The sequence below is a fragment of the Panulirus ornatus genome, chromosome 20 (genome assembly GCF_036320965.1).
Source record: "Panulirus ornatus isolate Po-2019 chromosome 20, ASM3632096v1, whole genome shotgun sequence".
Classification (NCBI taxonomy): Eukaryota; Metazoa; Arthropoda; class Malacostraca; order Decapoda; family Palinuridae; genus Panulirus; species Panulirus ornatus.
In genome coordinates, this window is record NC_092243.1 from 1,824,135 (window position 1) to 1,837,550 (window position 13,416).

Below are 13,416 nucleotides of genomic sequence, written 5' to 3' on the forward strand. Positions count from 1 at the left end.
GGCGTTGAATACCGACATTTCATACGAAAAGCGAGAAAGCTCGGTCTACGCACAGACAGACAGACAGACAGGATGGCTTGCAACCACTCACCTGGACCTCGCTTGTCTTTTCCCAGAAGCAGAAGTTTCTGGTACAAACTCTGCCTCCCAGGCTTTATCTTACTCATGTCTAGTTTCTTAGTAGTAGAATTAGTATTATTAGCAGTAACAGTACCACTAGTAGCACTTCTCGAAGCAACAATAGTAGCAGAACGAGACGTTGGTGCTTCTCAAGTGTCTGTCAAACGTGTTAACCCGAAGATCTTCAAAAGGCCAAGTTACATCACTAGATGATTGACTGTAGTACTATTGTTTTCACATGAACAGCTTTACCTGGGTGTAGACACACACCCGTATATATATATATATATATATATATATATATATATATATATATATATATATATATATATATATATATATATATATATATATATATATATATATATTTATATTCTATCTATTACACTATGTCGCTGTCTCCCGCGTTGGCGAGGTAGAGCAAGGAAACAGACGAAAGAGTGGCCCAACCCACCTACATACACATGTATATACATGCACGTCCACACACGCACATATACATACCTATACATTTCAGCTTATACATACACAGACATATATATATATATATATATATATATATATATATATATATATATATATATATATATATATATATATATATATATATATATATATATACATATATAAACGTGTACATAATTCATACTTGCTGCCTTTATTAATTTCCGTCGCCACCTCGCCACACATAAAATGACACCCCCCCCCCCCCCCCCCCCGCACACGCGCGAGGTAGTGCTAGGAAAAGACAACAAAGGCCACATTCGTTCACACTCAGTCTCTAGCTGTCATGTATAATGCACCGAAACCACAGCTCCCTTTCCACAACCAGGCTCCACACAAGTTTCCTTGGTTTACCCCAGACGCTTCACATTCCCTGGTCCAATCAATTAGCAGCACGTTAACCCCCGGTATACCACATCGTTCCAATTCACTCTATTCCTTGCACGCCTTTCACCCTCCTGCATGTTCAGACCCCGATCGCTCAAAATCTTTTTCACTTAATCCTTCCACCTCTAATCTGGTCTCCCACTTCTCCTCGTTCCCTCCACCTCTGACACATATGTCTTCTTTGTCAATCTTTTCCTCACTCATTCTCTCCATGTGACCAAACCATTATGGTATAGATATCATGTGTAAACATCTGTTTATTGCTTGACATCTTACCTTATTCTCAACAAGGTTTCAAAACGTTTTCGAAGAATTCGAAAAGAGGAAATTCCACATACGCTTCATCATGTATCTAGAAACATGTATTTCTCAAATTCTACCATTAAAATAATGATGAAAGGACAAGCTTAGACTCAGGCAATAATCATTTCGACATCCTGAGATTTAAGAAACAGTCTTGCCGTCCTAATTTTCAGCAGCAATCTTTTTGATTACGTATAATCCTCAGTCCTTATTTTTAAGCGGCAGTCTTGCATTCTCTTCTTATGTAACAAAGTCTGCAGTCTGTTCTCGTGTAACAAAGAATAGCTAAGGTATTCTTAACATATGTATATATATATATATATATATATATATATATATATATATATATATATATATATATATATATTTTTTTTTTTTTTTTCTTTTTTTTTCATACTATTCGCCATTTCCCGCGATAGCGAGGTAGCGTTAAGAACAGAGGACTGGGCCTTTTTTGGAATATCCTCACCTGGCCCCCTCTGTTCCTTCTTTTGGAAAATTAAAAAAAAAAAAAAGAGAGAGGGGAGGATTTCCAGCCCCCCGCTCCCTCCCCTTTTAGTCGCCTTCTACGACACGCAGGGAATACTTGGGATGTATTCTTAATCCCCTATCCCCAGGGATATATATATATATATATATATATATATATATATATATATATATATATATATATATATATATATATATATATATATATATATATATATATATATATATATATATAGGATGAAACTGAATATGAGCGATTGGAGCTTGAACATGTGGAAGGGTACAAGACGTGCACATGATAGAGTGAATTAGAAAGATGTGGTATACAGGGGTCGACGTTCTGTCACTGGACCAGACCGGAACATGTGAAGCATCCGGGTGATACCATGGAAGGTCTGTAAGGCCTAGTTGTCGATAGGAAGCTGTGGTTTCGGTGCACTGCTCAAGATAGCCAGAGAATGAATGTGAGTGGATGCTGCCTTTCTTTCGTCTGTTCTTGATGCTCACTTGCTAACGTGGGAAACGGCAATGGGCTTGGGAAGGTAGAAGGGCTGGGGTATTTCGTGGGTAGTTCTCATATGTGAGGGGAAGAGCTTACCTCACACTAGTAAGGAAGAGCTCTGGGGTGAGCGGGAGTGTCAGTGAGGATTCTGATAACTGGTTATTATCTAGAGAGGAAATGATACAATGAGGCTACAGGTTACCAGGGGCTGAGGAAGGTCTACAGAATCACTACGTCGGTACTGTCTCATTCACTTACACTTACACGATACTTGTATTTACTACTACCTGAGACGTCTGTAAAATACCCGTAAATAACCATTTCCATGATTTTCTTTTTCGAGTCTTTTACGTTTACAGTAAACTTTACAGTTCTCTGTCAAACTGGACGTATTCCTAGGAATCATCTACTGTTAATTTTCATCATCATAATGACTCAGGAAGTAAGCTCACCATCCCATCTACCCACTTGCGCACTATCATTACTATCATGAGCGCGATCACTGTCACCAGCATCATCATTATGATCACAACTATCACTATCACCACCATATCACTGCGGACTCTGTACACGGGATTAACAGACTTCAAACACAGCGGCCAGACCTCTGGTCTCAGACACTGCCCTCCGGTGTTTGGCTCTTGCGCCTTGGGTCTCCAGCCTTATATACTCTCCCACTGCCGCCAGGGTGAGGGGGTGCCAAAAATGATTTAAGGTCCATTAGTGATAATCAGTGTGTGTTTACTCTCCCAGCGCTATGTTGATAATATCTTTTAATTCTTATTATGTATTTACTTCCACATCGTCAGAAATAACTAATTACCCATCTTCCTTATTAACATCTGCATACGTAAACAGGTTTTTTATGACAGACATGTGTTATATACGACAGTTGTCTGCAGTTTGGAAAGAAAATTGGACATTGTGATGGTCGCACAATGGAGGGCAAGCTTTGATGTGTCCGGACCCTGCCAGATATAAGGTATTTGCAAAGAAGCAGCCAACACACTAAACACACGGGAGTCACGACTCTCGGGGTATGAATATGTCCAGGGGCAACACAAGGATATTGTTCAGTCGTGCTGTGTGTGTGTGTGAGTGTGTGTGTGTGTGTGTGTACAGAATAACCATATACCAGCACTTCTATATGTTACCGTGAGTCCATATATAACAAAATGTATGCATAAATACGTAAGCAAGTATATGCAGACTCAAGATTCTAAATCATATGATACATGTAAGCTGAAGATGGAACAGCTGACATATGAAAACAAACGATGCATCAGCTGTTGAATGTAAACAAACCAACCCAACCACCTTAGCTGTTGCAAGTCTTGGTAACTCTCACTCTCTAATATCCACTATGCAAGTATCAAACCATCTCACTGATATCTTCAAGATAAAACTTTTCTTTTTTTACACGATCTCCACTTGTAGTTGTGAATATTTATAGTCACGAGTTATTATCATTTGACTCATCTTTAGTTTGTAACAGGTGTCTGATCTTTTGCAGTCGATCAGTAAAAAGAGAAAAATATCTTTCCCCCCACGCCATATTAATTTTCATTTCTCGTGAATATTATTGTTATAATTATTTCAACGCACATTCCAATCATCTCTTTCATTTAATTACAGAAATCATATGGTATTAACCAAGATCGAAATTATCTGCACAAACGAATATCATTCTAGAAAACGAATGGAAATGATTCGTGAAAATTTATGGATAACTTGGGTAAAAGATTATCGAGTAATCACCGATGACTTCAGATATACGACATAATCATAGGGTTGATTGTAAACGAATCGACTGTAAGCGTTCAGCGCATTTTAGGAGCAAAACTCATCGAAGGTTAAAACAGCTTCGGAACAACATATCTGAAACGTTTCGGATCAGTCTAGTGACACAGATGAGGTGAGTTTAAGCCAATGGTCAGTACTACTGCTTGTCACTGATCCATGACAATGCCTGTCACTTTCTGCCAATGATCCAGGCTGTAGTGGGCCATGACACAGTACGCCAGTGGACCAGGCTGTAGTGGGCCAAGACACAGTAGGCTAGTGTACTAGGCTGTAGTGGGCCAGTGGACCAGGACACAGCGGGCCAGATACCGACAACAATGACTCGTGGTCGTGAGGAGACGCCAGGGGGAGTGAAAGAAGGTGACCCCAACATTGTGGGTGTGACAGCAGGCCTGAAAGGCCCAGTAGACCAAGAGTTATGGTGTCACCTCTCACAACACTTCCTGCCCAGTCGACCTTTGAACTCATCACACGATTAGTCGCGCCCATCATTCGTCTGCCTTTAGCCTCAAGAAGGACCCCATACCTGCGGCGCCATCATTATAGGAGCCAAGACAAAAGGGTGGAGACTCCCTCCACGCACTCACAAGGCAATTCCATTAATTCCCTTCGTCCTTAGCAATATTCACGACATGGAAGGTATATGATATTCTGAGATAGATTATACAGACAGCCGGAGGAGATAACAGTTTTAGAGAGAGAGAGAGAGAGAGAGAGAGAGAGAGAGAGAGAGAGAGAGAGAGAAATATCTTTGACATGAAGTACTTCATACTACGGTAGACAGCACTTGATCTTCAGCTCTCCACGTGGTGTCAGGATGTGTCTAGCGCTCCATAGCAGCCAGAGTTTAACCTGTTGAGCCTCCCCTTCACCCCTCCTCAACCCCTGACGCGCCTGGAGACGCCCCCTACACAAACAAGGTGTCCTTGTGACAAATCACGTATCGGTGATGATATGCCTGAAACACGCAGACAGACAGACAGACGGGCAACACGAGTGGAAGGTTTTCTCTCTGTAAAACACAAATAGTAATCATAAATGGTAGTCACACACACACACACACACACACACACACACACACACACACACACACACACACACACACACACACCACTGAAGGTACATGCACTACATGTTAGCTATGCTCACAGAAATAAGAATATTTGTTTTACAAGTTATTTCATCATAATGAATTTTGGAAACCTAATGAAATGCAACGAACAGAAATACTTCTCTCGAATTATTTAAATAAACAAGTACAGAAACAGAGATATACATGAGACTTTATGTATATCACATGGATAACAGTGCCCGACAACGTTGACCTGGCACTGTTCACTGCTGGGTAAAGAGTGGACGTCACAGACACAGACACAGTGGCCGCAGTGACATTCGTATTTACCCAGTGCCGTTACCCAGTGCCGTTACCCAGTGCCGTTACCCAGTGCCGTTAGCCTAATCATGTCTAAACGTTTGGAAAATCATAATTATGGTCTTCCTACATGCGGTGTTTACTGCCTCTGATGATAATCATTTTGGTAGGATATCGCTCGCTTGCACTGCAAGGCTTAAGCCAGGAGTCTTTTTGTCAGGGAAATTATTTTGCCGTGAGCTATCATGCCTGTGTCTAGGATGATGAACGATTATTCCGTGAGTCGGGTTATCATCCCTGTACACAGGATGATATTAGCGGATGACATAGTCTGTCTGCATCAAGCAACAGCATTAATAACTTAATTCCGGGTTCTGTTAACGGCAGAGATATAACTGTGTGTTAGATACAGACTGCAAAGCGTTGAATTTTTCTCTTTCCATAGTTGGTAGATTGTATGAATAGATTCAAAAAAAGCAAATTGACCCATGATACCATAACTTCTTTTTCTTTTTTTCACATGAATTTGTAACGATAATTCTGTTTCATATTCAACAGGATGCCATGTTTCATGGTCACCTTCACTAGGGTGTCATGTTTCATGGTCACAGTGAAGATGACGAAGCATCCTCTGTCATGACACTTCGAATCGCTTGTGTTTAGAAGTCCAACATGCGATTGAATACCTCACCAAACCAATGAAAACCAATATCTATCGGATTCACAGAGTTCATATCTATGAGAGGAGTTTTCAAGACGTTCTTATTTCTCGTCAGAAATACTAGCAATCGTACGGTCTCTAATTTGCCAGGACTGGTGGTTGAAAGCTGCACGCAAAATGGACTCGCAAAACTTAATATTAGCGACGCCCCTTTCTTTGCATTGGTCTCGGCGAGCAATGGGTTACTATACTCTAAACCAATGTAAATATCTGTTCTCGACAGCGATCTCGGGGCGGTAGTTCCACACACACACACACACTCACACACACACACACACACACACACACACACACACACACACACACACACACACTTAGCACTCAAGACAAAAAAACTTGGCTTGCAATATAGAGCAACTCTCCTTCCTCATCTGTTACCTCGTTGTGAGCTTTCGCTTGTTTTCTTTGTCTTTCCTTCAGGTGTTGCTTCATTCATCCTCGTTAACCACAGGATTATCATAATCAGGTCCCTACCTCATTACGACCAATCATATCGTCCCGCACGTCTCGGTCCATGATTAATGACCCGGAGATCGATGGAATTCAGGCCGAACGAAGCATTTCTCATTTGGAGCGAAACAGAATAATTAAGACTTGACTAATCTTATGGCGTTTCCACTAGACAAATAATCAACTAAGAAGTGAACTTTGCTTCTTATTGTAAGACGTGATCACCACCTCCACGATCCCCGACACGCTGAATCTTCCCGAATCATTATGATTATCTTGCACCTATACAAGGTCATTCACTCTGTCTCACAGATTGTAAGATTCGTGGCTCCGAAGCGTCGTATATTCTCTGATTCGTAAGGCTTCAATGACCTCTCACAGTTAGTGTAATATCTAACTGATGAGATGACCATATCTCATATCTCACAAGTTCCTGTTGTTTACATTATTATGAGATATGTCATGTTCAGAGTCCTGTGTAAGTATTTCCCATGATAGATGTCATCTCTCATATCTGTAGCTCACAAGATCATCCACTCATGAGTTATAGTACCTCCCATGTTCTGTGGTCTGTATGATACCCTAACTCACATGTCTTTTACTATTCTTCCTCTCCTGCGCCTGACAAAATTCTTCATACCATTATAGTTTGCACGATTCTCAGGTGCCATGGCACGCACAATCATGCAATTGCTGTCGTTCGTATGACTCGCAAGATTCTCCTAATCTCATGGCTTCATGCATCTTCCCTTCCCTCTGAATAATTTCCTTACCGTACATAGCTCGTAGGTCTACGTGTGTGTCTGATCATAAGTTTCCTCTGTCCTGTGAAGTGGTATAGGGTATCCCTGTAGTTCATAATGATGCCTGTATCTCATCATTCATAAACACCATCATGCACACCACACACTCACACACATACACACACACACACACATACACACACACACACACACACACACACACACACACACACACATACACGCCACGTACACACACTATGTACACACACTATGTTCACATATGGGACAAGCACCACGCACACCCAACCAAGTACGAACACCACGTGCACTACCTATGCGTGCACCACGTACACACCCACCAAGGACGCACATCCCGTGAACCCATTATCAATCTTTGATTCCAGAAATCATGCACGTTCTGAGGCTATTATCATCCTGCACACTTCCTCAGTTCACAGAGTCCCCGACATGTGTGAGGCAGGACGTCCCGCCTCCGCTGCCCTACCTACTCTGCTGGCAGGGCGTCCTACCTCCCTCACCTACCCTGCTGGCAGGGCGTCCTACCTCCCTCACCTACCCTGCTGGCAGGACGTCCCGCCTCCGTTGCCTCACCTACTCTGCTGGCAAGACTCTCTAAATACAAACTTATGGTCGGACACACCTGATGGACGGCGGTCGTCTTGCCTCTACTACTGGGGGCACGCGAGGCTCCAGTGTGTGTCAATATCTGGCTCTGGTAGAGGAAGGAGGCCCAGCGGTGGGTGACACAGTCATGTAAAGACGCATATTTTCGCCAGAAGGATAAATGTCTGGTGCCGAATGAACTGTCGTATATTTACTTGTTAGTTGTCAGCCATTACCACACCTCAAAGCTACCCTCACTTTTGCATTTTTCCTCCCCCACATTATTTGTGGATTGTTGAACAACCCGACAAAGTTGTTACAATTGTCAAGATTTTACGTTTCTTTGGTCAGAAGGTCGAAGAAATAAACTGATATTCTACCGAGATGTTACAATACCTCGTTGGATTTTATTGTTTAACACAAAAATTTAAAATAGTCTTAAATCTGGACGACTTTTGATAATTAATTTCAATTAATCTGCAAATAAACTGGCTGTACAATGGGAGTAAGACCACCACAAAACAATGCTCAGCATTGCAAACAGATTCTTGATTTAGGATTATTTCGAAAAGTTGATCAGAAACCTGCAGGAAATATTGCCTCTGAACACTTGATATATTTGATAATTCTTTCCATCATCATTGATGCCAGAATGTGTTTTGTGATCTATAATGATCAGCAGAATCCAAATCAACAACGTCTGTGACACAGACCAGTCTATATACAACCTGTTCATCGACACAGTTCTCAGTGCAGAGATGTCTTCTGTGTCACGAAATACATGACTCCTGTATTGCAAGTTGTATTAGAAAATGATCATGTTTGATTCTAAATGTCTGCACTAGTACAAGACTAAGTATCACCTCTGTATCTACCCTCACTGTTACTTAGCATCAGTCCTCTAAATATAGTCGGAAAATCCTCTGTTAAAGACTATGTGGCTCTGTATTTCAGTTTCTGGCATCTCTAATCATAAATGAATGTAAATGATAATTAGGTAAGCTGCTTCATGATAATATTTAAGGGGAAATCCTTAAATCTCAACGTTCGGTCCTTTATTATTATCTTGCCTGGCCCAGCATTATTGGCATCATCCGTAATACCTTGGTTTGTGATAATCCTGATGTATGCGCTGGCGTCACGGACGTGGGTTACAGACAACAACTACCAGGAACATTCAGAGCTCAACTGTTCCTTGTAGACGATGAGATGACTAAGTAGCAAGGTAGACATTATGGAGATTGAATATCTATTACTCTTGATTCAGTTAACATATCTGGTATTACTGTAACGTTTACTCTTTCTTGGAATCCTCACATTAAGGAAACAGCTAAGTCTGCCTCTAAGAAGCTGGAATTTCTGTTTCGATGTCGAAATCTCTTTACTTCTGAACAGTTGCCAAAGTTGAGTCGAAAGCGGTCCGACTCATAAACTGTCCCAGGCAAACTTCCAAACTTGACCTCCTAGCCCTACGCCACGATGTTGGTTCACTTTCCCTCTTCTATAGGTATTACTTTGGTTTTAACTTCCTACAGCTGGCTGCTTGTGTGCCCACGCCACTAGCTAGACCACGCAATACTCGCCAAGCTACTGCGTCACATCTTTATTGTGTGGCCATCAACAACTCACGGGTGGGTCGTTTTGATAACTGTTTCTTTCCCTACACCTCGAGGCTTTAGAATTCTCTGCCCTCTCGTGTCTTTCCCAATAACTATGACTTGGAACGTTTTAAAAGACAGGTTTTTCACTTCCTCTAAAGCACTTTCTCCAATATATATAAAATGTGTTTTTCTTTTAATTCTTATTTCCTCTTCAGCTTTTTGTGGCGTGTGATGTTGTCTCTAGCCCGAACCCTGGTGTATGCACGTGACCTCGGTGTTATCCTGACTAATATCACAACTATATAATCAGCACTTCCTCACGACAGGCGCCGCCAAGCCTGTCTGAACACCCAAGACTTCAGAACGATCCAATCCAACTGAGGAGGAAAGAAGGAATCCCCTGCGCCTTCCATGTCTTTCATTACAACAAATGCAGGAGAATTGCACAAGAATCAACTATTGACAGTTCTGCAATCTGCGAGTGCCTCAGTAGTACAGTAACGTTTTGCACACTGGTAGTGACTCCTCCGGACGGACCCATTTTCCTGCAACCAATTACAAGTTCAACTGGATGTCCACACACCCACCAGCATGACTAGAATACTCCGGCTTTTCTGTACCATCACTACTGGCCACACTCCGTACGCAGGACCTGGTTGTCATGCCCGGCCTAGGTAGATCTTCGTCTGCCTTGGTGAGGCTGGAGGTTGGAGAGGGTCTGACACAATAAACAACCTTAGATTGATGATCTTTGTCGTTGGAAATGTATCCTTTACTTTTGATTCTTTGGAATTACTGCCATTTACTTTCAGGATGTGACTTCGATTTTAGATTTGATTGCTTTTATTAGATTTTATGTCGATATCTGTGTATCAGATGAGCTTCTGCGTCAGATCAGACTCTCTGTATTAAGTGGAACCCACTATATCAGGTGGTACACTTTATATCAGGTGGGGTCCTCAGCATTAGGTGGGACCGTCTGTATTATGTGGGTCTTCATGAAGCGAGTAGGATCTCTTACACGGGGAGGGGCTCTTAGAATCAGGTGGAGCTCTCTAGTAGTTTTTGTTCTTATGATACTCAAATCTTCGTTTTCTCGAGTGAGGTAATCAACTGCAAATGTGTTGGGTAAACTAAAGATCATTTTCGAGCATTTTCGCTCATTGCAGACTACTATGCATGCGTGTGTTATGGATGTGTATGTTGTGAGTGTGTTTGAAAGTGCGTATGAGTCAAGCTAATGTTATGGCTGCACATGTTATGAGTTAATATTCTGTGCTTTATGAGTGTATATTTTGCATCTGTTGTGACTATATGTATTATGAATTCATATGGTATGAGGACGTGTTGTGGATGATTCTACCCTCTTAGTTTTAATCTTCCTTAATCTAATTTCCTGATGGAGGGATTTGACCCAACACTCATAACCTCACAGAGGATATTTCACCTAATCTCAAGTTATGAGTTGGGGAGGATCCTTTTGTTCCCGGGGCGAACACCCTGTTATCCAAGCCGTCTTTTGTTTCAGACCCATTATAATAGGTGTTACGATTCACTTATTTACAGATGAAGGTTTTATGTAGAGTCTGACGTTGTAAGTAATGAATGTAACTGAAAGATATACACCTGGACGTATGTCGTGCTCTGTATAGAAACCTGTCGTTAGGTCAGTAATTCTTCATAGCTGTTTCATGACTGCATCTCCCTGTGGGCTCTCGAAGGTAGGTAGACCAGTGTGGTGATCTCATGTCATGTTAGTGACATGGTAACCAGTATGACGTATGCCTCACCATAGGTAAGTGAGAAAGCTTGATGCTTCCACTGCCATGACCAGTAGGCACACTGACCAATTGTAACATATCCCACTAGGGAGTACATACACTGACTAGTATAGGTACTCCTACCTGACCCTTCCACTGGGGAAAGTCATATCATTGAACCTAGCGTCAGGGGTTATCAAGAAAGGAGGTCGACCCTCAGCTAGCAGCGATGACCCCCGTGACGGAGAGTTATTAACAAGACTGAAAATGATCAATTCACGAGACATCAAAGGCAACGAACGTCGAGAGCGGAAGCCCCTCATTTGAAGTTGTCATCAGTCACGTCATGACATGACTGGCCAGGTGGCTGGCGTAAGTGTGTGTGTGTGTGTGTGTGTGTGTGTGTGTGTGTGTGTGTAAGTGTGTGTGCACTTAGGGATAAAGACATGGTACATATATACACAAGGTTGAGAGACGGGGCAACACGAGTGTAAAACTCTCTCCCTTAACACACAAATCGTAATCACAAATATAATCACAACATACATGAACCAGTAATGATTCCTGACACACGTCATCATGCCAGGCTGAGGGATGATGTTAACCATATCCATCATCCTTAGTACACAGGATGATCAGACTGAGTTCATCAATGAGAAATATCTAAGTTATTTACATCAGTAAGAAATCTACATCATTAGAAGCTACCGTTTATATAAGATTACTATGTACAGGAACTACTAGTAAATAACTAGTGGTCTTTAAATCATTAGTATTAGTCATTATTAAACACTACAGTCTAGGCATGCGGTGGCACTCTCTGTCCCTTTGTTTGGCGTGTGTGTATGTACAAATCAGGTTCATGAGTTACCTTTGGCTCAGACTGAGCGAATGGCAACACACTCTCCCATCATTTGCCTTCACGTCTAAGACACCAAAGGAATCGGATCATCTCACAAGACAGGTCAAAACGCTATTCTACTCGCTGCTATTTGCCAGCTAAGCTGAAAGCTGTCACTTCTGTAGTCCAGCAGCGCTGTTGTTAATCACTGCTGCAGTAAACTATCACAAGAGTTCCATACTGCTACAGTATACCACCACAAGGGCTGGTCACTGCTATGGCATATCACTACAAGAGCTTATCACTGCTTTAGGACACAACTACAGAGTTTATCGCTACTTCAGCACGTCACTACAAGAGTTTATCACCGCTACAGTACACTACGATAAGAGTTCATTACTGTTGTAGTTCAACATTTGTAGAGTTTATCGTGGTCACAACCCACAACAAAAATCTACCACATCTGTTAACTAGAACAACAGTGCACCTCAACAGCATGCTGACACTACAGTAACTTACATCAGCATCAATCTGCCACAACAACAGTCCACCACGACAACAATCACAACAATAATCTACCACAACATCAAGCCACTACAGTGATTACAATCTACGATCACAGCAATCTACCACCACCATCACAGTGTACCACTTCAATAATGTGAGACAACAACAGTCTACCACAAGAGCAATGTACGATGACAACAATCTACCACAATGACAGTCTACTTCTACAACAGTTTATCACAATAACAGTCTACCACTACAACAATCTACCACAATAACAATCTACCACTACAACAATCTACCACAATGACAGTCTATTCTACAACAGTTTATCACAATAACAATCTACCACTACAACAACAACAATCTACCACGACAACAGTCTGTCACTACAAGGATCTACCACAACAGCAGCAGCCCACCAAAACACATACCACCACTACAGTACCCCACCGTCACCATACACCACTACAGTACATAGGTAACCACTACACTACAGGACCTAATTACTAGTATTCACACTGGTATTATTTATCATCGGTATTAACAATTACTAACAATGTTATTATCACTGGTATTAATTATGGTATTAACACTAGTGTAAGACTAGCAATAGCAATGATGTTATCAATGGTATCAGTGGTAATACTAACACTGATATCACTGGTATCAGTATTGGCATCATGACT

General features: G+C 41.6%; 1 protein-coding gene across 4 annotated transcripts in view; it reads right to left on the minus strand.

Moving 5' to 3' along the window:
• LOC139755847 (inactive ubiquitin carboxyl-terminal hydrolase MINDY-4B-like) overlaps positions 1-13,416 on the minus strand; it is a 104,571-nt gene that overhangs the window by 15,878 nt on the left and 75,277 nt on the right. The window lies entirely within an intron of this gene.